Consider the following 25,283-nt stretch of genomic DNA (forward strand, 5'->3'; position numbering starts at 1 on the left):
TCAGCACAGATGGATGTCTTCTAGCTGGAAAGCCAGACCATTGTGCAATGTGTGTTCCAATGCCAGGGCTGGGCTTGTTCACCTGGGCTCCCCCCTAAGCCACATCAGCTCCAATTTCTGAATGGGGTCTGCAGTGTTCTCACACAAGAGACCTTTGGCATCCTTACATGCCCAAATTCTAACCTGAAGATATTACTGGCATGTTTGTTGGTCAAAAAAGTAGTGAGTAAATTGTCAGCTTTTCTGTGTTACATTCAGACAGAAGAGGTGAATCTGGTTAGAGGAAGGTCTGGGGCCTCTTATATTTTGGACAGCAGCTGTCCTAATCACTTTCCAAACCTGTGACAATATACCTGAGATCACCACATTCAAAGGTGCAGAGATTTATTTTGGCTCATGATTTCAGAGATTAGTGTCCATGGTCACTTGGCCCTCTTACCTCTGGACCTGTAGCAAAGCAGAACATCTGGCCAAGAGTGTATGGCATAGGAAAACTGACCACCTCATGGATGCTAGGAGGCAGAGAGAGACAGAGATCAAAGTGCATTAGGGTCCCACTATCCCATCAGTGGCACATCCTCAATGAGGTAATTTTCATCAAATGGGCCCAACTTTCCACAAGCTTCCAACACTTCCCAATAATGACTTCAGCTGGGAACCAGATGTTTAAGAGGTGAGCCTTTGAGGAACACCAAATGTTAATGCCAGAACATCTATCCCTTGTCCCCAAAAGCTCATGTCTGTCTCACAGCAATAAATAATTAAAAATAAATAAATAAACAAGCATTTGGACTCCAAGAGTCCACAAATATCAACAGTGAATTCTCCTTTTTTTATTTTATTTTATTGGTTGTTCAAAACCTTACAAATCTCTTGACATATCATATTCATACATTAGCATACATTAACTTCAATGCACTTGAAATAGTGCATTCTCAATAGTTTTTGTCCAAAGTCTCTTCTGAGACTCAAGGGAACACAGTGACGCTGAACCCTGAATTAAACAGGGTTTTTTTCTGCCATTCTCTTATTTTAATTCATGAGTATAGCTTTCTTTCCTCCCCACACCCTCAACCCTATCTCAATGACTAACTATAGAGTCAGTTAAAAGCACTAAAGTCAGTTAAAAGGGCCCTTGCACTGGGCACTCCACCTTACTATGTCACAGGAAATGTCCAAATTAAAAGGTATTGGCAGAAGTGTACAGAAGACACTGACTAGGAGGGAAACCAGACACACACACACCTTCAGAATTGCAAGCATATAAAAAATCACATTATCTTAGATTCACAGGTCTGGGATGTGTCAGGGACCCAGATATAACCCACAGAATCCTAACTTCTTTAAATAACAGTTTTTTTAAGAGAGAGAGGGAGAGAGAGAGAGAGAGAGAGAGAGAGAGAGAGAGAGAGAGAGAGAATTTTCTAATATTTATTTATTAGTGTTGGGCAGACACAACATCTTTATTTTTATGTGGTGCTGAGGATCAAACCTAGCACTGCACACATGCCAGGCAAGTGCACTACCACTTGAGCCACATCCCCAGCTCCTTAGTGACATTTTTAAATATATATTTTTAGTTATCTATCAATATTTATTGATTTATATTTGGTTCTAAGAATTGACCCCTGTGCCTCACACATGCCAGGCAAGCTCTCTACCACTGAGCCATGACTCCAGACCCCTCTAAAGGACAGTCTGTCAACACTAGTAAACTGTGCTTGTGTCCACCTGCCCAAGACTGAGAGAACAATTCCACATTACACACTGTATACACTTTCACTCAGCAGTACTAAGCAAGATGAAACCAGGAGCTAGCCATTCATCTCTGAAATGCTGAATTGTTGCCAATGAAGCCTTTTCCTCTCCCACCTCTCTGCCTCTTCAGTTACTGACTTTCATGAGTGGAAGAAAAGCAGCAGAATCAAACTTTTTGTAGCTGCATTGGCTGCAATCCTCATTAATAATCAAAAAAAAAAAAGTTAACACATTTCAAAGATACATCTACGCAGGGAAAACACAACTAATTCCAAAGGAAAGAAGAAGACAGTAGTAAGGAGGAAACTGAAAAAGCACAGCAGGGCACACGTTAAGTTTAGTGCTCCGTTAAGTCTAGTGCTCCAGGTGTGAAACTAGGGCACCTGATGGTGTAACATGGGTGCCCTAGAACTTGAGCATCCTTACCCCTCCAGCTTGGTCTGATGTGGGACCATTCCCTAGAGCTTCTGTGCTCACTGACTTTCACTTACCTGAGCAGGTGTTCATAGGCCTGCCACTGCTAACCTACTGAGCTCTCAACCACAACACTGGCTCCACTCTCATAGTTTGATAAATCACTGTTTCTGGGGTTACTGGGTTGCACTCTGAATGTGATATGCACATCCTGGTCACCAGCATTTCCTCTGAAGTATGAATGCAAACCTTCACAACCCCTCAACTTTTCACTCTGTAAGCCTGATAACCAGCATCACATGGACAATAACAAGGTCAGCTGAGGATGAGGACAGTAGCCAGACCCACCTAGACCATGGCCTCTGTGAGCCCATATGATGTTAGTTACACAGCAAAATGAATCTGGACATAGGATTCTGAGGCTGCCTTTTGCACGCAGGGCACCCTGATAATCTCTCCACAAGTCATTGAGCCTGCTAAGGGTGGTGTCCTTTTCATTCCTGAGATGCATAAAGGTGGCTTCTGTGTAATGGAACTAATCTCTTTACCAACCACACCATCCTTGGCCCCAACATTACAAAGTTTTCTTTTCTGGAAAACCTGCAAGTGTTTTAAATCTTTCTACCCTGGCTTTTGCTCCTGATCCCCTTGGTATATCAGGCTGAAAGCAGCTAAAAATACCCAGACCATATCTCAAATGCTGTACTGCCTTTAATATTCCCTGCTGGATAAATTAGTCTGTGTTCTAGTTGCCTTTTACATCACTGTGACCAAAAAATTCTAACAACAACAACAAGTTTATGTAGCTCATAATTTCAGATCTCACTCCACTGACCACCAACTGCATAGCTCTGGGGCCAAGGTGAGGCAGAACATAGTGAGGGAAGTGTAGGGAGTGGGAAAGCAGCTCAGCATATGGCAATGAAGAAGCAGAGAGAGAACTCTGCTCACCAGGGACAAACTATGATATGAACCCTGGATCCGTTTCCTCCACTTGATCCTCCTCTTTGTCCTCAGCCTGGGCGGGCTTATCTATCTGCCTGTGGGTGACTGGGAAGGCGAGAACAGGCCGATGGTGCAGCTTAACCTTTGTATTAGACTGCCTTGGGCCAGCTCGGGTTGACTCTGTGCCTAAGGCTAATGAGCTGAGCTCAGAGTCAAGGGATCTTAATTCTTTTAAAAGTTGGATCTGTTCCCGTCTATGTTGGAGAGACTTGTGCAAGGGAGCCAGGTTAGGCAAGGTAAGTGGAGAAAAAATATCTGATGGAGCAGTTGGCCCCTGAAGGGCCAGAGCACAAAAGGCAGGAGGGATACAGGAGGGAGGTGGATGTGTAAGTCCTATAGGCTGTGGCAGGGTCCTGAGAGGTGGCGGAGCCTCTGAATGGTAGCGAGTTGCTTCCTTCTCCAAGATAGCCTCCTCCCCAGATGTCAATGTGTCTCTGGAATTTAAAACTGGATAAAGGCGGTTGGTAGCTGTTGGAGCCTTATTCATTAGGGTGGGATTTTGAGTGGGTCCAGAAAGGTTCCCAGGGTCCTGGGGAGACTGAGAATGATCTATGTCTATACTAACTGAAGGGCATGCTGAGGGGGGACGAGAGGGATGAGAGGTCTTTTGCATAGCCTCTTCCCCAATCCTGACAAGTTTTAAGGTACCATTGTCAAAGGGTGAACTTTTAAGAATTTCATTAATTAAGTTCCAGTAAGAAAAGGTGGGAACAGGCACATTTTCTGGGCCAAAGGATTCATAATAATCTTTTAAACAGTCTCCTAGTCTAAGCCATCTTTTACCATCAATGGTCCCTTCAAGGGGAAACCACGGACACAATTCTCCTATGTATGAAAAGAATAATTTTAAGTTCTTTTTCTTGACACGTGCCACTCGTGTCTTGAGGGCCTCCTTGAGGCCTGACAAAAACAAATCATGTGATGAAACTGCTTGTCCCATGGTGGGTCACTCACCGTGCGTCGTCCCCACTCTCCTCCTGGATCTGTCTCTCGGTCTTGTCTGCCAAGGCAATCGCGAGCTCCGCTTGGCCAAGTCTCCCCGGAGGACAGCGTTCCTTGTCAGTCAAAGGCTGGAGCCCCAATCTTTGGGCGCCAAATGTTCTGACCCACAGGACACATCAACGTGGGCGGTGAACCTAGGTGGGGAGGAATGAAGGGACAAGAGACACAGTTCTGATCGAGCTGCAAACTTTTATTTTTCACACAGGGATATTTATATGCTGGGGATGGGGAAGCTCTCTAATCAGCAATTGCTGGATGAGGGTAGTAAAACTGTCAGCTGCAAGATGTCTGATGATCCTGATAACCACAGAATGTTCCAGGGAGATATGTAGCTGCAGGATGTCTCCCAGGGGGCTGTTTCTTGTAAATGTCAGGCTATTCTTTGAAGGAGAATTTCCTTCTATCCCCTGACACCATACCTCCCACAAAAAAGAAAATGAATTGACAGAGAAGAGTTCACACTGATCTTCCTTGAAGTTCCCCACCCCACTTCTCCCACAACATCAAAAAATGGCCTTAATAGTCATTGCAGCCACATTGATGCAGCATCTCCTATGTGCTAGGGACTGCTCTGCATAAAAAACCCCAGGAGACACACAAGTATTTCCATTTAAGAAAGAAACTGAGGCAAAGAGAGATTAATTAACTTACCCATGATCACACAGCTCAAAAGAGGCCCAGAGGGGTTTTAAACCCAGGCCATTTGGTTTTATTCCAGACCCCTCAGACCAAAGATGCAGTAAGTGGGAGGAGAACATCAGACATATGATCCACCTATGGCAGGAGGAGACTTGGGTGAGTGGAGCCTTCTGTGACACAGACAGTGTCCCCCCTTGGGGGCTGCCTCACCTGGTCCTGTGAGGCCCACTCAGCCTGGGGGAGAAGAGAGCCCCCTGCCATCCTGTTGGTTTAAGAGAATGTTCACTTACCTAAGCTGCAACGTCCCCACTGCTCTGGGGAGGCGGGGCCACGTCCTGTCAGAGATCCTTAGAGGTGACCTCATTTTAGGGAAACAAGCCTGTGGCCAATTGTCCAAGATTGATTAAGTCAGGGGCCAGCACAGGCAGCCAGCAGAGGGGACACCATTGTAGAGATGACCCAGAGCAGGGTCCAGGGGCCTGGGGCACGGCCCGGGCATGGCCCAGTGGCTCCCAGCTGACATCCTCCCTGCCCGGGAGATCCTGGAAACTGCCTTCATGGTGATTTTTAGGTGCATGAGTGGGAGGCCCTGCTTGCTCCAGCTTCAGGGTAAGACAGAAAAGATTTCAGGCCTCATCAGACTATGGGCATGCGCAGGATGGTGGCCAGCAGAAGAAGACATCAAGGGCCTCTGTCTCACAGCAGTTTATGCATTGTTTGTTTAGCCCCTACCATGCATCATATGGATGTAGCTGGAAAGTGGATTTTTAGCATGTGTAAAGGACCTGAGGCAGCAGTGGGCTTGGTACATTTGAGGCTGTGTGGGGAGTTGAGGCTGGCCTGAGCCAGGATGTGCCTGGGGATAGCTGCACCAGATGAGGCAGTTTGGGAACTGATTGACTTCTTTCCCTTGTGCTCCACCTGTGGAACAAGCAAGGCACAGAGATGAAGATCTTTCACATGACAGATGAAGAGTCTGAAGGTCAGAGTGGTAAAGGCATTTCCAGGTCCCAAAGGTAATACATGGTGGAGTTGGAATTCTCACCCAGGTCTGCCTCTAGAGCAGTTTATGTGTCCCTTCTAGCTTGACTTTCTGACAAGTCCAGACGCACCCAAACTCAACCTCCTGTATCTGGTTTGGAGAGTCTCAGGTACATGAGTCATATAAGGCCCTGATAAGTCCTTCTTCAAAGGAAGTTTCTAATATTTCTTTAACCCAGCACTTGCAACGTTCATTTGAACATAAGATCCTTATAAATGTGACTAGAATGAAGACATTTCAGAAGTGACCTTGGAAGACACTGGTCTTGGTAACCCACAGAAGTCTCAATTGGTCTTCCTGATCTTGGGGAAGAGAATTCTGGGTATATTTTGGAGACTCAGTAAGATGGTGAAGGGATGGAAAGAGATTCAAAGGACCAAGGGGGGGTATTTCAGAGCGGGAAGGGATCCCTAGGAGGACCCTAAGTGGGACTCTGGAGAGATTTCCTCCCTCGCTTCAGAGAACAGTACCAGGGCCCGTGAGGGTAGGAAAGGGGTTGGAGACTGTACCTGAGGTGGGCCATCTTGGTCAGGAGTGAGCTCCCCACCACCAGCAATGTGCAATTAGAAACTGTTGCATTACACTGCTGAAGGTCACTTCCTCTAGGATTCTGGGCTTCGGGGTAAAGAAAGCCACCCCACCTGGGCCATGCTCAGTCCCCCCTTCTCTCCAGAGTGGGCACAAAGAAGCCAGGCATGGCACATTCATGACATTAGAAAAATCCTTATAAATAAAATAGTTCCTATGAAAGCTGATGAGCTCTCCACAGTCCATCTCCTCTCAACAGGAATAAAGCCAAGCCCGTGACTCCAGTGTCACCTCCCGCCATCGACTAGAGGAAACGCTCATTTTAAGAAGTATAACAAGAAAAGTGAGTGACAGTCTATTGACATTTTAAAAAGTGTGTGAGCAGTGGGGGCATGACTGGCTGGAGAGACCCAGAGACAGGAGGAGAGAGGAGCCACACCAGTCCCTTTCATCTCCGCTCAACCTGGAGGGCTCAGGCTCCTCTGTCACCCAAGGGCTGAAGCTCGGTGTCCCCTTCGCCAAGAAGGAGGTCGAGGTGGGAAGGGGAGGGTGGGGGGCAGGGCCATGAGCCTGGGGTGCCCCGACTCCTAGGTCAGGGTCCCCCCTGGCGGGGCTCTGGTGGCTCTGGGGAACTGTCCTGGGAGGGCAGGCAGGGAATCTGGCCAATGGAGACCAGGGATCAGGTCCCCTCAGCTTTCCAGCCAGGCTGCAGTTCAGGGACACACATGGACCTGCCTCGTGCCGGCACCACTGCCACCTGCCCCCACCGTCACCTGCACCTCTGGAGTGAGCGCAGCCCGGGGTGGGGTGCAGAGGCATGGAACAGATGTCCACGGAGACCATTCTAGGGAGAACCTGGGGCCACCTCTACGCCCTCTCCAAGGTGAGGGGCGAAGGTGCTGGGCCTGGGGACTCCCTGGGCACCGACAGGGACAATGCCCTGGGGATTCGTGGGCTCCAGGACTGAAGCCAGCCTCGGGCCTCCACCGTGTCGGCCTGTCACACTGCGCTCCTAGTGCAGCACGCATACACACATGCATGCATGTGGGCCAGCGCACGCTCACTATCGTGGATGTCACACCCCTGCACCAGCATCACTGCCCAAGCAGAAGGGACTGGCAGGGTCGGTCCACCTGCACATGCGCAGACCATGTGCACCCACCCCATGATGCATGCACCGCCCCCCCCACACCCATTCTGTCTTACTCACGAGCCCACTTACATGCACACAGGGGGACAGACGCTTCTTCTGCCCTGCGTCCCACACTCCCAGCAGGTGCCCGTCCAGCACAGGCCAAACCCACGGGGCATAGCGCACCCAGTCACGGTGGCCTCCCCACCTCCCAGCACCCCACCTCGTGGTGCCCCACTCCCTGATCAGTGTTTGAACAGCTGTCCTGTGTCCCCTGAGTGCTGGGGGAGCAGGCCACGGGCGGCCTCGAGGGAGAATGTCACCCTCTCCAGCCCTTTCTGCGACCAGCCCGCCTTTGTCAACCAGGACAGCGCTCGGGGGGACCCTGCTGTCCTGCCCTCCTAGCTGGCTTCCCCGCCAGGGCCCTGGGCAATGAGTGAGCCTTGGGCATCCCTCCTCACCCTGTTGCCCTTGCCCAGGCCTTATCAGTGGGCGCGGGTAGAGAGGACAGGGTCTGCCACTCGGGGAGGCCTGTTCTAGAAGCATCCACCCGTCCCTCCCCTTCCTCTCCACCCGCCCAGCCCCTCACATCCGCTGGTGGCCCCACCTCTCAGCCTTTGTCCAGGCTGTTCCCTGCCCCCAACTCGCCCCTTAGCAAGGACCCCTAGCCTCCCTCTCCAGGAAGCCCTCTGGGTTCCCTTCCCTCATGGCCTCAAGGCGCCTGCACCTCACCCTTCCCACACCAAGATGTCCATTTCTTGCTCCCTGAACATGACCATGGGATGGGGAAGCGCGGAGTCATGGGGAAGGTGCACAGCTGGGTTTCCATCATCCTGGCACCCCCAGAAGTGGTGGGGGAGCCCTGGCCAAGGGCAAGACCTCTGCAGGAGGAGGGTGGACGGGAGGGAGAGACCCAGGGAGTGCGGTGCCTCTATCCTCGGGCCTCCAGGAGTGAATGAGGTCCCTGGCCTTCATTCAAGAGTAACGGATGCCACCACACACATGAGGAAGTTAGTAAATTCCCTCCCCTCCCCTCCCCAAGGAGAAGGCTGCCAACTTCTAGATGGTAATGGTGTGCGGGATAGTGAAATCAGCATATCCATCAACACACTCCCTGCTCATCATGTACAGGGAAGGGCCAGTGGCTCCAGTTCCACATCATCATCCTCTGGAGGCTTCCTGGGCACCGGCTCCCAAATACCCAGAGGGAGGGACATCCCCCCAGTCCCCTTCTAGGGCGACACCAGGCAGCCCCTGGGAGCTCTGAGGGACCATCATGAAGGGGACTCCTTTCTACACAGACTGCCTTTGCTTTGGAGGACAGTGAGTGGGACCTGTTGGTTGAACTTGGTGTGACAAGGGTGGGCATCCTGGGTCCACCCCCATAGCCGGAGGCCTGCTTAGGAGCCTCCCCAGGGTTCCTCCCACTTTTCAAGTGAGGATGTCCAGACATGGGGAAGTAGGATGTGCTCCTAAAAGCATGTCTGAGGAGGTGAGGCTAAAGTGCAGGGCCCTCTGCTCATAGGAAGGGACAGACAGCACATGGCTTAAGAACTGGGGATTAGACTCAGGGGCACTCAATCATTGAGCCACATTCCTAGCTCTTCTTATATTTTATTTAGAGATAGGGTCTTGCTAAGTTGCTTAGCATCTTGCTAAGTTGCTGAGGCTGGCTTTGAACTTGCAATCATGCTGCCTTAGCCTCCAAAGCTGCTGGGATTGTAGGCCTGAAGGACATAGACTTTTTGTTGGGAAAACCTGGGTTCTATTCCCTGCCCTGCCACTTGCTACCTTGGAGATCCTGGACATGTGGCTTGGCTCTTCTGAGTCTCACTCTACCTTTTTGCAAAATGGGGGTGATATCTGTAGCCCCTCTTTCAAGACTCTATAAAGATTCCCATGGATTGTATGCGGTGAGTATATCCCACATAGCAAGCACTGGACTAATTCATGTCTTTTCATAAACGTATTTCAGATTCAAAAAAACACATTCCTGGTAATCCCAGTGAATCAAGAGGCTGAGGTAGGAGGATCAGTTGCCCTGAGCCCCCAAGGCAACTTTTCCCTCTCTACAATTGTTCTGGTTGGGTCCTTCCATAGTGCAGCAAAAAAGCTGACTAAAACAGAGACTATTTTCAATCAGGTGGCAAGGAAATCTTCCCATTTGGTGGCACAGGATACAGAGGAACAGACTGACCCAAGGTCAGCCAGCAAGGTTCTGGAACATTCCAGAGGTCTGGCCCTCCTCTCTGCACCACGCTGTATCCAGGGTTCACTCACCCTTTCTCCATGGCCTTGTCCTACTTGTGCCCACACCTCTGCAGGGACAGCCCAGCTGGCTAGCCCTTTCTTCTCTCAGGCAGCCGAAGCTGCTGGGAGGATCTGAACTCCAGCCAGCCACGGCGCTCTCGGGTCTGTCCCTGCCCAGTCGTGGGGAGGGGGCTCAGGACCCTCTCCTCAGGGGGGGCATGTTGGGGACCAGGAACTTACAAAGGCAAATAATGTCTGGGTAAACATTGGCTGCTGATAGCTCCAGCTGTGGGGGCCAATGATGTCCCCTTGGTCCAGATGTTGGCCTCACCCACCTCCCTCCTGTGGCAGTACATTTGAAGAGAACCTTGTAGGCCAGCGGAGAGCAACACAGAATGCGGGGTGGGGAGGGGGCTGGCAGGGCCACCCAGCACAATCCATGCAGAGCTAGCCAGCATGGTCCTCTGCCTCCAGGATTGTCCCGACAGCAGGGGTCACTCCTGGGCTGAGAGTGTACCAGGGAAGATGGGGCCACAGCCTCCCCTGTCCAATGTCCCAGATTTCCTGGCTGGGAATGAAAACTGAATCCAGAGGTGGAACCAATGCCAGGACCCTACACTCTCCCAGGGTAGAGTGAGCTCCTTGTCCCTGGAGGTATGTCAGCAGGGTCTGCACCTTCAGAGCTGGCGAGAAGCAGGCTACTCAGGGCATAGGAGAGGGTTGGGACAAGAGCCTTCTTTTGGATTCTTGCCAATTGCCCAACCCCTGATCCTGAAGCTCACAGGGTGCCCAGTCCACCCTCCCCTCCAGCACCAGGAGAGTCTAGAACTTGCTTCTTCAAATCTCCCTTCCCTGAGTGGGTCAACATCTTGATGGGACCCTCCCCCGCCCCCGGTGCACTCCGACACTTTTCCTAATGCATCCTGGCTGGCCTGTTGGGAGCCACAGACGGCACTGTCACATGAGGGGACATAAGGGGGCTCTCACATTTCCCACGCCTGGGCTCCTGGGCCGCCAGCATTCATGATGGCTGTCCGGCTGCAGCAAAATAACCAGGGGGTGACGAACAACTTGTGTAGATTGATACAGCAGGAGTGGGAGCCATTTATTGTAGGACAGGAGGGGTATATACACATTCCACACAGCTTATCTTAATTAACATAAACTAGATACAGCAGTCAACCAATAAGAAATCTCCACAGTTAATGGCTCGCTGGCGCCACCTCACAAACCACTCCCTCTGGCAAAATGCCAGGCGCCATCCTGACTTGTTTACAGAACTTAACATTGGTGACATTCCCTCAGTCTATACTCATCTTTCATGATCTTGACAGCACTGAGGAACAAGTGTTTTGTAGAACTATGGGTTTCCTTGTGTTTTCTCAAGATCAGAGCGAGGCTCTGCAGTTTTGGCAATACCACAGAAATGGTGCTGGCTCCTTCTCAGCTCACCATATTAAGAGGCCCATGTCTTCAACATGTTTGATTACTGGTGGTGATGACCTTGATCAATTAGTTAAGTTGATGTCTTAAAGGGTCTATCCACTATAAAGTTACTATATTTTTCTTTTGAATTAATACATATCTTGGGGAAAATACTTTGATATATATGTGCAACTATTCATAACTTCATAATTTAAGTTACATATATATCTTTTTTAATTTCTTTGTTTAGTTGTAGATAATTGTTATATCTTTATTTATTTTATGTGGTGCTCAGGATTGCACACAGTGCCTTACACATGCAAGGAAATCAGGTAAATGGAGGTTACTTCATGATCTTAGAAAAGTCAATGATTGTATGGAACCCATGGGCCCAGTTCAAATAGGCTTGCCAGTCGTATCGGCACTACCAAAAAATTGGGAAACTATTATCATAGATATTAAAGATTGTTTCTTTTCTATTCCTCTGCATCCTACAGATACAAAGTGCTTTGCATTCTCCGTTCCCTCTCAAAACAATTCACAACCCTCTTTACGATATGAATGGACTGTTTTAACCTCAGGGAATGGCTAACAGCCCCATGTTATGCCAAATTTATGTCCATGCAGCAATGGAGCCTTTTAAAAATAAATTTCCAGATGTTCTGATTTACCATTATATGGATGATATCCTGCTGTGCCACCAAGATAAATTATTATTGACTGCATCGTTGGCTAAACTTCAAAGCATCTTAAAAAACTGGGGTCTACATATAGCCCCAGAAAAGATTCAGGTTGACTCTGTACAGACGTATTTAGGCACTAAATTGTCTTCCCAGGTTGTACGTCCTTTAAAGATTACCCTAAGAGTTGACCATTTGACAACTCTTAATGATTTTCAGAAACTGTTGGGAGACATAAATTGGATTCGGCCTTACTGCAAAATACCTGACATAACAATTAAACCTCTTTATCACATTCTTAAAGGAGATCCAGCTCTTGATTCTCCTAGATCATTGTCACCAGAGGCTAGAGAAGCTCTGTTAAAGGTTACTGAGGCCTTACAGATGGCTCAAGTGGACAAAATAGACTACAGTAAGCCCCTTTTATTCTGTGTTCTACCTGATAAAGCCATCCCTTCTGAAGTATTTTGGCAAACTGGTCCCATCGCCTGGATTTACTTAGCACATTCTCCAGGAAAAGTTATATCTTACTACCCTACCTTAGTAGCTGATGTCATACTAAAAGCTTTAAAATTTTCCTTGTCTGCTTTTGGAAAACAACCTGATGTTATTGTCACCCCATATATTACTGAACAAATAGAAATATTGATTAATACCATTGACAGTTGGGCCATTCTTAGAGTTGCTACCAATGCTTTGTTAGACAATCACTATCCTAAAAATCCATTATTATCTTTCTTCCAAAATCATCCTGTCATTTCCCCCCGTGTCACCCATTCTGTACCTCTTTCTGGGGCTCTAACCGTATGCACAGATGTTTCACATGGAGGCATTGGCACTATTGCAACCATGACAAACACAGAAGCTTTTGTTTTCCCTCTAGGTTCTGCTCCACATATAGAATTATATGCAGTTTTACAAACATTTAAAAAATATGAAAATGACACTTTCAACCTTCTATCTGACAGTTATTATGTAGTCAATGCTGTCCAAAGGCTTGAATGCGCTGGCATTATATCCTCCAAATCCACTATCACCAATATTCTTCAAACTCTCCAAACTGTCATTTGGGCTCGCACTCAACCTTTCTTTATTGGACATATTAGAGCGCATACTAATCTGCCAGGTCCTCTCAATTTTCTCAATCGTAAGGCAGATCTTGCCACTAAAGATGTCATTATTCTGTCTGCTGTTGAACAGGCGCAACATTTTCATTCCAAGTTTCATGTTAACTCCCACACTCTAAAGACAAAATTTCATATTACTAAAGACCAAGCCAGAAATATTGTTGTCAATTGTAAAAATTGTGTTACATTCTTACCACAACGCAACCTAGGTGTTAATCCCCGTGGTGTGCTCCCTAATTGCATCTGGCAAATGGATGTCACTCATTACCCCCCATTTGGTCGAATGGCATATATCCACATGTCCATTGATACTTACTCTAATGTGATTTTTGCCTCCTGCCATACTGGAGAAAAGGCTAATGATGTTATTTCCCATTGCTTACAAGCGTTTGATGCATGGGGCCCCCCTAAAACCTTTAAAACTGATAATGGCCCCGCCTACACCTCTAATAGTTTCAAGCAGTTCCTTGCCTGTTTTAATATCACTCACGTCACTGGCATTCCATATAATCCTCAAGGTCAAGGAATTATTGAATGAGCCCATCAAACCTTAAAGACCATTTTACAAAAACAAATAGGGGGAATAGGGGAGTCCTTCCACTCCCCTAAAGACCTTCTCTCTATTGATTTATTTACCCTAAATTTTTTAAAATTTAGACAAACATGGACACTCGGCTGCCGAACGGCATGCCTCCCCTGATCTTACAAAGCGCCCTCAAGTGATGTGGAAAGATGTTCTAACTGGCAAATGGTTCGGCCCGGATCCAGTTTTAGTGTGGAACCGAGGCGCTGTTTGTGTTTTTCCCCAGGACCAACAATAACCGATCTGGATACCAGAAAGATTGACTCGCAAATATCACCATGATACCTCCCAAGAAGTTAACGCTCCTGATGTTCCTGATGCTCACAAAGATGACTCTGCTTTGGTCTCACCCTCTTCCAATAAGTCCTAATTTAGCTCAACCAAAAAACACATCTCCTTCAAGAACAAGTGGACATATTGGCTGATGTCTTAGACTTCAGCTACATTCACTCCTACCCAGGATCTTGTGTCACTAGCTCCAAATTTGTAAACCTTTCCCAAACTGCCAATCTTTCCAAAGAGTAATCCACATACCTTTATAAAACTTGGTCTACACAGTTAAAAGATCTTACCCAACAACTTCGGTTAAAAAATTGTTAACGTTAATAATACTCGAGTCCAAGTGCTTTCTGCTGGTTAAATGTGGGATTTTTTCATCTGGACAATCCTGGTTTGGCTTTATCACCATGGGAAGATTTATATGCTCAGGAGTTCTAGGCATTCTTCGCTGCTTATGCCACTTACATCAACAAAGCCAATGCCATCGCCGGGCCATGGTGCAGGCCCTTATGGCCCTTGAGGCTGGCACTTCCCCACAGGTTTGGCTACTGATGCTGGATGGGTAGCCAGAGATGGGTAAGACTGGTGGGCTCGCTTGTCAACCTAAGACAGGGCAACAGACCAACGCAACATGGCTGCCTGTTGTACCAACGACGGGTAAGGCTTGCGAGCACCACTGGCAACCTAAGACAGGCACCATCCCGTAGCTCCTGTTTTTTCTTTTAAAAGAAAGAAGGGGGAGCTGTTGGGGACAGTTTCTGTGGCCTAGGGTTGTCCCCTGCCCAAGGAAAGATGGAGCTTGGTTTTGGGCCAAATCAGCCGCTTTGGCGTAAACAAGTTTGTGCCTATACCAGGAAGTCCACCCCATTGGCCGGTAAAAACCACAAGAGCTCGGGCTCAGTAAATGCTTCCTGTCTTGCCTATTATGTGTCCACAAAGTTGAGATGTGACCTCCTCTGTGATTGGCTCCTAAGTCCTATATATACTACTTTCTTTCTTGGAACGGGGTTCCTCTTGTTGTGTCTTCAATAAAGCCTGTTACATTTCTGTCATGTGGTCGTCATTCTTTTGTTCGATTCTGCTGGCCGGAATCAACATTTTTTAATTTCTTTGTTTAGTTGTAGATAATTGTTGTACCTTTATTTATTTTATGTGGTGCTGAGGATTGCACACAGTGCCTTACACATGCAAGGAAAGTGCTTATCACTGAGCCACCACTCCAGTCTGACACAAGTATATCTTTATCATACAATATAGTAATTTGACACATATATTGATAATAATGGTGTAATTATCATTTTGCCTCCTCAAATACTTATCATTTCTCATTTTGTTTATCACATTTACTTTCTTCTAAGTAATTTTGAATCATATCATATATTGTTGTATATATAGAATAGAACACAAAAACTAGTTAATCCTACCGGTGTTTGTGCCCATTTTAAAATTTGCCTACAACTAAAGATTCCAAATGTTCAGCACATTTTTTTAAATATTCATAAAATGTCAAATTATTTAAACATAATGAAAATGATGCCTGTAATCCCAGAAGCTTGGGAGGCTGAGGCAGGAGGATCATAATTCAAATCCAGCCTCAGCCACTCAGAAATGTTAAGAAAATTAGGCAGATTCTGTCTCAAAATAAAAAAGATAAAAGGGCTAGGGATGTGGCTCAGTGATTAAGTGCCCCTGGGTTTCATTGCAGGTGCAAAGAAAATAAATAAATAGAATAAATAAAATAAGTAAACTGCTTTTTCACAGAAAAACATGGATGAATCAAAACACTCTTTTAAACAAAAACGTAGACATCAAAGTGTATATTATGAGAGACTGGGATTATGCCTCAGTGGTAGAGTGATCAACTAGCACATGTGAGGCACTGGGTTAAAACCTCAGTGTCACATGTAAATTAAATAAAGATATTGTGTTCACCTACATCTAGAAAATAAACATTTAGAAAATAAATATTTTTAAAAGTGTATATCATGATTTTTTTTCAGTTAAAATGTTTCATTTGATCAAAATCAAAGCAAAGTTGCATATGGTCAATGCAGTTGAAAATTGTACTAGATTTTTTTTTTCATTAGTGAATATGACTCTCATGGTGAGGGTGTTGAATCCTGCAGAAGAGGAACAGTTACTGGTTTGGTTAGGTCCCAGATAAATTATGGGATGATCCCCTGGTTTATGTTGTAGCTAGTGGATCCATGGTTACTTTGCAGAATCCTGTGGTGAATAGATGCCTTGGAGGACCTAAAATTCTCTGTGGAGATTGAATTTAGGCTAAAATATTACAAGCTTAGTGAGTTTAAACTGAATTTATTTTCTCCCAATAATCTGAGGCAACAACTCAGTTGTTACAACCTCCATAGAAGATGTAGGTAGGCCTACCTAATATCAATTTATTGGTATTTTTTTCTCATTCAGCATAGCTCCATCAGTTGACTTGTAGGTATGATGTGAAAAGCAGCGTGAAGAAAAGTAAAACTTCTGCATAGATTAAAAGAAAAAAAAGGTACTCATGGACAAGCTGAATCCTGCTTAAAATACTATGAAGGAACTGTCATTCTTAGAAAATGGCAGGATACACAAAGTTCTTTTCATTATCTCCACCCTAATAAATGCTTAAAGAAAAGCAAAGATCACCCAGTCATTTCTAATGGAAGAATAACCTTATCTGGTACAAAGACTAAGTGAGTAAATATCCAAATATCGAAGATGTGGTGATGGAAATGCTAAACATACTGACATTCATTAGAGGTCAGGAGAGTCACATTACAAGGATTTTTTTTGATCCTTCAAAAAAAGAAAAATGCTATGTACTCATGTTTATGTGGGCTCTTTCTCGTCCAGCAAGGGGTTTCTCGGAAAATTGTAGAAGAGACTGTGTCTGTGAAGTCACTAATCAAGACCTCTGGACATCAAGCAGGAAGCAGGTCTCATTTTATTGTGAAGTTACCATGTATATATACTCAGGCAGTAGCTTAGCAGATTACAGGCAGCCACCAATGCAATTTCTGCAGTGACCAATCAAGGAGTGAGCAATGGAGCAAGAGCAGGGAATTCAACACATAGCCTCATGCCCAGGGCTGTGCCTAAGGGGTAAGTATTTTGCTGTTCACACAACCTAGCATGGGATAGTGTGTTGCCACTCAGGCACTCTTAATGTATGCCATGAAGGCAGTATTCCATGAACTTGACTCTAAGATATCATTGTGGCCTCGCCTCTCTAAGATTTCTTGAGGTTCAAGGTTGTGCCATACTTCTGGTCTTTTTCAGATGAGATCATTGTGGTCAGGTGATGCAGGGGTGCATCAACCTCATGACAGGAGTTTTGCTACCTTTACATGGGGACACAGCACCAAGTCTGCTTATAAATAATTGATGCTTGAAGTCTCCTTGGACTTGCATTCTTTAACAGAGAGCATTAAGTTATCACTTTCTGGCAGTAAAATCTCATCTATCGGCAATAAGATAAATATGGTGTATTAAAGATTAAACACTTTCATTCAAAATTAAATTTAATCAAACTATGTTAAAGATAGCATTTTGTAATTATTAGTTTTATTAGATGTATTATTTGGTAATTTATGGTATATATTCCCCCCTGTGACAGAACAGCTAGTTCAATGAACTTTTGGGCCTTCTTTGCCTCAGGAGAATCCAAGTTGGGTGTAGCTCTGACTTGAGAGCATGTCAGCAGGAGGAAATTTCCTGTCTGTTCTTGAAGTCTGTGAAGGGTCTTTGCCACAGCTTCAGTAGAATTTTATGTTATAATCGAGCTAAAAAGTGCTCACATTCTGTACTGTTCCCAAGTGGGTTGTTCTTTACTTCCTCAAAAAATATTTCAGAAAATATTCTTTTAAAAAACTGTTTATCATTGAGGGGTTTATTGGGCAGAAGCCATATGGAGACGTGATAATTTTTAAAAATTCAAGGTCTTTTTTAGAGAAAAATCCCCACATAAATGTAGAGGGCTTTATGCTATTGTTATTGTTGTTCGTGGTGGTTTGTATCTTATTTCAGCAGCATCCCCAGCTTATAACTAAGTGAGTTTGAGTCATGTTCTACTAGGACCTGTTATAAAAACACCCCAATGTCCAAGATGTTGGAGTCTGCTGGAGCAGTGGATTTCTAAGTGTGGTACCAATGCCAGCAGCTTTATACTCCTAGGATGGCTATGAATTCCCATGCACAAGAATTATCTGGAGTGGCGGGGGTAGTGGTTTCTTGATTGGCTAGTTTCCTCATTAGCCTAGAAGGTAGGAGGGATTCTGACAAAGGACACCATAGGAGTCACTGGGCTTTACCAGAATGGGAGGGGGCCTTCCAGGGAGGTGCTTGAAATCCTGTGATTGGAAGAGGCCAGGTAAAACCTGGTGGATGCTCTAGAACAGAATTCATAAATGTAGCTCCTGATAGCTGTATCCACACCACTCTATTTTATTTATTTATTTATCTATTTATTTATTTATTTATTTATTTTTTTATTTTTTTATTCTTTTTAAAAAAATTTATATTTGAACACAGTTAGCAAGGTATTTGTTGAAAGGTACTAGGTTTGAACTCTCAATAGGTCATATTATCCATAATATTTGCTCCTGGTGATTTATAGAACATCATCATTCAATAATTTTTGCGATTATGGAAATGTTCCGTGTCTATCCTGCCTAATTCAGTAGCTTCAAGCACATGATATTTTGGCATATAGATCCTGTGACAAAAAAGCTGAGTTTGTCAATTTGATGGATTACATGGCCAATGGCCACAACATTGGGGAGCACCATTCTAGGACACCAAGGCAGAAAATGGAAGCATTTCCTCTAAAAACTGGAAAAAGACAGGGATGCCCATTTCTACCACTTCTATTTACCATAATTCTTGAAACACTGGCCAGACCAATTAGACAAATAAAATTAATTAAAGGGATATGGATAAGTAAGGAAGAACTCAAATTAGCACTATTTGCTGACAATATAATTCTATACCTAAAAGACTCAACACATTCCATCAGAAAACTGCTTGAACTAGTAAATGAATTCAGTAAAGTAGCAGGATACAAAATCCACACCCATAAATCAAAGGCATTTCTGAATATCAATAAAAAATCCTCTGCAAAGGAAATGAGAAAAACTACTAACTTTGAATAGTATAAAAATTATAAAATCATTGGGAATCAACCTAATAATAGCTGATAGATCTCTACAATGAAATCTACAGAACCCTATGAACAAAAGATCAAAGATGACATGAGAATATGGAAAGATCTATTTTTTTTTCTTGAATAGGCAGAATTAATATTGTCAAAATGACCACACTACCAAAAGCACTATACAGATTTAATGTAATTTCAATCAAAATCCCAATGACATTCCTCAGAGAAATAGAAAAAGCAGTCATGAAATTTATCTGACAAAATAAGAGACCCAGGATAGCTAAAGCAATTTTTAGCAAGAAGAGTGAATTAGGTGGCATCACTATACTAGACCTTAAACTATGCTACAGATCAATAATAACAAAAAACAGTATGGTATTGGCAACAAAATAGACTTGTAGACTAATGGTATAGAATAGATAACACAGAGACCAATGCCCATAATTAGAGCTCTCTTATATTTGACAAAAAGCATATAAAATGTACATTGGGGAAAATGATATCCTCTTCAAAAAATAATGATGGGAAAATTGGAAATTTATATACAATAAAATAAAATTAAACCCCTATCTCTCACCATGCAAAAAACTCAACCCAAATTGAATCAAGGACCTAAAAATTGAACCAGAGACACTGTGTATATTAAAAGAAAAATAGCCCAAATCTATCTGGTTAGTGCCTGACTTTCTTAATAAGACCTCAGAGCACTATGATTTATGTTAAGCAACAATCAATACTATGGATCTAAATTAAAAAGGTTCTTTTCATCAAAAGAAACAATTGGTTAAGTAAATAGGGAGCCTACTAATTGGGAACAAATTCTTACCACATGCACATCAGATATAGAACTAATTTATAGAATATATAAAGAACTCAAAAATCTGCAAACCAAAACAACAAACAACCCAATCAATATATGAGACAAATAACTTAACAGACAATTCTCAGAAGATGATATCCAATCAATTGATACACATATAAAAAATTGCTCAACATGTCTAACAATTTGATAAATGCAAATCAAAACTACTCTGATTTCATCTTACTCCAGTCATTTAAGAATAAAAACAACAATAATTGTTGGTGAGGGCGTGGTAAAAGGCACACACATACAATGCTGGTGGGACTTCAAATTGGTGCAGCCAATCTGGAAAGCAGTATGGAGATTCCTTGAAAAAAAAAGTGGAATGGAACCATTTGACAGAGCAATCCCACTCCTTGTTCTTACACAAAAGACTTAAAAACAGCATACTACAGGGACACTGTCACATCAATATTTATAGCAGCACATTTGACAATAGCTAAACTGTGTAGCCATAATAGATGCCCTTCAGTAGATAAATGGAAAAAAATGTGGTATATGTACACAATGGAATATTACTCGCCATTAAAGGGAATAAAATTATGACTTTTGCAGAAAAAAATGATGGAGCTGAAGAATATAATGCTAAGTAAAATTTACAAATCACCCCAAAACAAACACCAAATGATTTCTCTGTAAGGATGCTAATTCATAGCATTATGTGGGAGGGAACAGAATGGAAAGATTACATTAACTTCAGATAAGGAAAAGGATAAAAGGGGTGAGAGGGGAAGGAAGGGGGCATGGAGGTAAAAAGGACAGTGGAATGTAATTGTTATCATTACCCTAAGTACATGTATGAAGCCACACAAGATATAAATCTACTTTGTGTACAACCAGAAATATGAAAAATTGTGCTCAATACATGTAATAAATGAAGGAAGTTGAGTTGATATTCTACTTTTGCTAAAATTTAGAAGATGCAGAACATGAAGTGGATAATGATAGGTGCTTAGTCCATGTTGACTGGGTGGCAGATGAGGTAATGGGTTTGTTTTGCTTTAGAGTTCAGCTTATTGCAATAAGAATGTATGCATGCTGAGAGGCTGGCACTGTATCATTCTGAGAATATGTATTTTGCTAGTTTGAAAAAAGGGGGAAAAAGAGATTATATAGAGCATAAGGCAAGCATAAATACATGTAACATGAATTGTAATGCATTATGTTGTCATATTTTAAAAAAACTTTTTAAAATGAATACATAAAAAATAATAACATAAATATTAGGTTATTAAGTGGTGTCATAAATTAAGCAATCCCCAACATCTTATTCATACATAAAGGTATACTGAAAAATTTAATAATTCATTTTAAAAGAAAATTAAAACACTACCTTCAAAGATAATAACATTTGACAGAAGTAGATTTTGGTGGTTGACCTTTTGTTTTGCATTGATAATATGACTGACTTTGAACATTCAAGTGTTGTATGGTGATAGCACTGAGCCTTTACAGGTACTTTCTGTTTGTTAAAAAGTTATTAATAGTGAGTGGGGGATAGGTAGAAACTATGGTGTTTGCAGTGAACTGGCCTTGGTGGATGGCACCCCTACTATCTCAGGGCAGACTGTAATTAAAGAATGATGGAAGATTCATAAAGGGAGGTGTGATTAGTGTAGGAATATGCACTGGCATTTATACCATAGAAGGTGTAGTATTGGTTTGCAGGTGGAGTCAAGAGAGAGCCAGTTAACTAAGGGCAATATGGAAAAGTACAGGTACCGAGGCTAGCAATTTTTAGGTGGCTTGGTCTTCTACAGAAAAGCCTCCACTCCACACAGGAACATAGGCCAATCCCCTTTGCCTAGTTCCCTACACAGAGGTCTGGTGTGTTTCCTGCTCTGAGAAACCTCACACATATACTTGCCTTGTGCTATATATAGCCTCTTTTTTCCCATTTCTGCAAACTAGCAAAGCACATATTCTCAGAGTGATACTAAGCCAGTCTCTCAGCACCCACACATACTTATTGCAATAAGCTGAACTCTATAGCAAACTCTACCCATTACCTCATCTGCCATCTAGTCAACATGGACCCAAGCACCTCTCATTATCCCCTTTATTTTCTGCATCTTCTAAATTATAACAAAGTGGGAAATCAACTCAACTTCACAATGGCAAACAGAAATTTGATGGTTCTCCTATAGCACATCCCTAAAAACACAGGGTGTAGAGACTCTTTTCATTCTTCCTCCTGTCAAATCCAAAGAGCATTATATTATCTCTATACCCTCATCCCCTCCAAATAAAACCAAGGCCTACAAATCTCAAGACATAGAGGACACTAAATATGCTTTCTGTCAAAAATAATAAGGAAGGAAATGAATAAATAAATTAGAAAAACCAGTATGACATGCTACCAGTTTATTGCTCACCACAGTTGCTTTCAAGAGAAAACATTCTAAGGTTTTGAAGTAATGGTGAAGATTGTGTTTGTAGCTCTGCAGAGAGCACAGGTCCATAACTGAGAAGCTCAGTGTGGCCATTGGTTTCTCATAAACACAAGGTCTGGAGTGTCCAATATATTTTAACAGAGTTTTTATCTTTTTTTTTTTTTAGTTAAATCTAATGTGGATTGCTTTGCAACATAAGAAAATGTTAAAGGGTAACTCTTACATTTGTAATGTAGTAGTTGTCAACTAAGTGAAAGTTTGTTTTAATAGCTAAAATGTTCTAATAGCTTCATTTAGGTACACTTAAAATTATGCATACACATTTATCCTACATATGAGTATGTTTTGATATAAGTATACCCCATGGATCAATTTCCACATTCTCAGGAATACTTCTTCTTCTGCTGTCCTTGTACATTAAATTCATATCATCAAGAACTTAGATAAATCAAACTACTCGATACCATATTTGGTGTCTAACTTATTTCATTTAGTGTAATTATTTTGAAACTTACCCATGTTCTGAGTGTTTCATTAGTGTCATTAAGTCCTCACTTGTTAGAATTCAATATTTTTTATCCAAATGCTTCAAATGAGAATATTCAAAGAGATTTAGATATAATAACTTTATTTTAAGAGTCAGAGAGACAGAAATATCTTGTGGATGGCATTGTAATTTTCAAAAATTTATAATTTGCCGATAGTTTTTATACATGGTGTGAAGGTAATTTCATAAAATAATTTAATGCACCTGTGTTTTGACTGTGACCCCGTCACATAGGTCTGTTGTAGAATTTTCCACATGCAGAATCATGTCACCTCTCATACCTCTCATAATAATTCAAATTTCTGAGAATTTTTTATTTTTAGATTTGCAATGCTTATCTTTTAGAACAAGGTTTATCATTTAACTTTCATTAGCATTTGGATCATTTCCAATTGATGTCTGCTCTGTAATTTACAAGTTGCTCTGCATGAAATAATGATCTAATATTTCAGTTATAAAATTTTTGTGAAATATTTCAGTCTTAATTTATGTTTTCATTTAAATTTTAAAGTATATGTTCAGATGTTTTACTTAAAATGCTCCAAGATGTAATTCATGAGCTCTTTACCCTGGCCTAATATCTATGTTTATATCTAACCCTTGTTTGATGTTGTAAATCTTGACATGTTCTCCTGATAATGTTCTAGGTCTATATTGAAAATGATGTCTGGGTGCAGTGACCATCACCCAGTGCTTTAATTAATTCTGCTGTGAAAAATTGTCTGTGGGAAATCCACCTGAAATTGCCAATTCATTTATTTTTTTTTTTCATTTAAAGGCTTGTCTGAAAAACAACAACACAAAAACTAACAAACAAACAAACAAAAACTCTTGCAATCATAGTTGCTCATACTTAATATGTTAAAATGTGAATGAAATAATGTATTTTAACTTGGTAAATGTATTAAAATTTTAAAACAATAAAATTAATTATTATTATTTAACTATCAATAAAATTAATTACTATGCTCTAATAATAATATTAGAGCATATCAAATCAAAATTCCTAATAAAAGTTAATAATAATTTTTAATTTTATGGATTTGTTTAAAATGTGACTATTAGTTTTGAATGCTCAGTCCCCTACAGTAAAACAATTATAACTTCTACAGTAAAAATTCACAAGTCACAGATATCTGAATGCTGATATCATTGTACGGTTTTGAAATGGGGATTGCCATGATACATTCATCATTCTTTGTGACATAATCGCTGTCTCATGTCATTACATGATTAAAAGTCTAACAAAAAGAGATTTAAAAAAGTTGAGACATGTCCAGATTATTGGTTAGAAATGAGAAAACTTGGTACCTAAAATAAATAAATAAATAAATTATCTTCAGTGAATCATTAAAATGTCTGAATTTCATGACAGTTCTTATCCTTCTGTTCAGAGAGTAGTAACCCTAATTTTTTAACAGATAAATCTTGTTTCTTACAGGACCAAATACAGCTCACCCATGACATATGATTATAAAGTGTTTCTTCCATTCAATTTGTCACTAACATGTTATAATTTATGAAGTGTCAAAAAGAGGTATATAATATCAAGACATATATGTGTGCATATCTATGAGGCTTGCATGGAGGATATCCCTGTTCATTTTAAATTTTTTTTGCAGTTTTTTTTATCTAGGAAAAGTTTAGTTAAGAAACATCCAAGTGATAGCACAAGCAGCTCAATAGAAAGTGTCTAGTCTGCTGAGAAGTCTTGATCTAGTTTTGAGAGACATTTGCAAGTTTCATAACTTTAATATAAAACCTGTTTTTAGATATCTGGTTGCTTGTGTGTGGCATCTGAAAATGGAATGTATGTATTAACTAAATGATTTTTAAAAATATAAATATATTTTGTTGTTTTCATTTGCATGATAGTTAGTTTATCATTTGGATAATTTATGGATTGAACACAGGGACACTTTACCACCGGGTCACATCCCCAAAATTTTATTTATTTATTATTTCTTCCTGAATGTATTTATTCATGCATCAGGCAATTTATCTTACCTGTTACTTTGTACCATTTATTATTTTGAGTTCAAATACAAATAAATAATAGGACCAAAAATAAAACAGCATTCTTTCTATAAATTAATTATGTTCTCTACCATATGATTCTAGTTAGAAGATGTGACTTTAATCCACATCTTACCCTTTTTGTACATCTGAAAAAAGTACTATCTAGTCACTATGCACCCAAATAATCATTTACATTAGGATTCAATGAAAAATTATATTTTATAAGCACTTTTACAGAGGAGTATTCATCACCCTTCTTTGATTCATTCTCATGCTTTATAGGTATTACTGTCAAAGGTTTCCTTTCCATGAGGTTGTTTAGATACTTGTGAGGCATCAATTTCATCGGTGTCTCTTACCCCTATAAAATCATGTGCCAGATTTAGCTGGAAAGTTCTCAAAAATCAATTCCTCAAAGTAAAAATGTATTTTTATTCTATTGT

Source organism: Callospermophilus lateralis, chromosome 11, assembly GCF_048772815.1.
Source record: "Callospermophilus lateralis isolate mCalLat2 chromosome 11, mCalLat2.hap1, whole genome shotgun sequence".
Lineage (NCBI taxonomy): Eukaryota > Metazoa > Chordata > Mammalia > Rodentia > Sciuridae > Callospermophilus > Callospermophilus lateralis.